Raw genomic sequence first — 1597 nt, forward strand, 5'->3', positions numbered from 1 at the left:
GAGCTCTCCCTTCCTAGCCAGAGCACTGTCCACGTGCGCTGACGGAGCTCTCCCTTCCTAGCCAGAGCACTGCCCACACGCTGACAGAGCTTTCCCTTCCTAGCCAGAGCACTGTCCAAGCGCTCTGACAGAGCTCTCCCTTCCTAGCCAGTGTGAGTTGTCATCATTATCATTGCCACTGCCTGCTGGAGACCTGCTTTGGCAGGGTTCAGGTCGCAAAGAGGAAATATGGATCCCTGGGGTTGGGGTTGGGGTTTGGGGATGGGGAGATGGACAAAATCTGAGGGTGAATCAGGATGGCTGCCATTGAGTTTACTGAAAACGGTTACATCTTTTGTGCTTAATTTAGCCACAGGCAAGAGTGAACTCAGGCTCACTGATTCAGGGGCAAAAGCGGCCTTTAACTTCGTTACACCTTTTTCCTGAGACAAAAGTATTGAGTTCAGCAAGTATATAAATGCCTATTGTGCTCAAAGGGTCAGTAACTCCACTAGCAGCCCTCTTATACCAATGGGGCCGGCAAGTTGCTCCTGCTAGAGATAAGAATGACCGCTTTTAGCAAGTAGGAACTTTCTTCAAGTCCCTGAAGGAATGGAGGCCTTTAACCAAATGCATGACTTTGGGAAAAGGACTTTTTCTGGGGCCCAGACACTCCACTACAATTTAAGAGCAATTTTCACTCCTCTAGGTGTTGTTATTTCTATTACATCTGGGGTCCCATGGCCATCATCATTCAGGCAGAATGCTTAGTCACCCCAGGCATTAGCATTTCTGGGTCCCATGGCTTCACATGCGCCATCAACGTTCATGCAAACTACCTAGTTACCCTAGGGCCTTATGCCCTATGTAATCTATGGGCAGAGTGGTCACCGTAATCTTTGTGTGATGTGGCTACATGAACCCCTATGTGAATATACTAAACAGCCTTTAACAAACAGACACGCCCACTCCACGCTCTCCCACCACCCACTTTTTCTCTCTCCCTTCTCTTTGTTAATAAAACTCTTAAAGTGGGTTTCATCGTATATTTTTCGATCTGTTCTCGTGCACGGTAATATCACTAGGGGCAGGATGCAGCATTTGTGCTGAGCTGTTCCCTAATTGCCTCCCTTGTGTCTTGGTCTTACAATATGGGCCTGTTCCCTTCATACGCTCCTGGGAGAGAAGATCAAGATGTCTTACTCTTTCCCCTTATTCCACTTTGACTTCTCTGTACTTATTAAATGAACTCTTGCCCTTAATGGCCTCAGGCCCTGGATCTGAACTGTAGGCATTTCATCCTTGGTGTCAAGTGTGTCCGTAGTAAATCTCCAATTTTCCTGTTCTTGGTGTAATCACAAGGGCACAACAGGATTCCTGTGCGCAGAATCATCTGGCTATATGGTTCCACGGTGGAGGGAAGTTTTTCCTAGGAATTATTTTGTTTAAAGAGGCTGCTGCTGTTTGCCGGGCGGTGGTGGCGCACGCCTTTAATCCCAGCGCTCGGGAGGCAGAGGCAGGCGGATCTCTGGGAGTTCGAGGCCAGCCTGGTCTACAAGAGCTAGTTCCAGGACAGGCTCCAAAACCACAGAGAAACCCTGTCTCGAAAAACCAAAAA

General features: G+C 48.3%; 1 protein-coding gene across 3 annotated transcripts in view; it reads right to left on the reverse strand.

Annotated features, from left to right (window-relative positions):
• The window catches only part of Lgals12 (galectin 12), an 11215-nt gene that overhangs the window by 5094 nt on the left and 4524 nt on the right, over window positions 1–1597 (reverse strand). The window lies entirely within an intron of this gene.

This window comes from Microtus ochrogaster, chromosome 8 (assembly GCF_000317375.1).
Source record: "Microtus ochrogaster isolate Prairie Vole_2 chromosome 8, MicOch1.0, whole genome shotgun sequence".
Lineage (NCBI taxonomy): Eukaryota > Metazoa > Chordata > Mammalia > Rodentia > Cricetidae > Microtus > Microtus ochrogaster.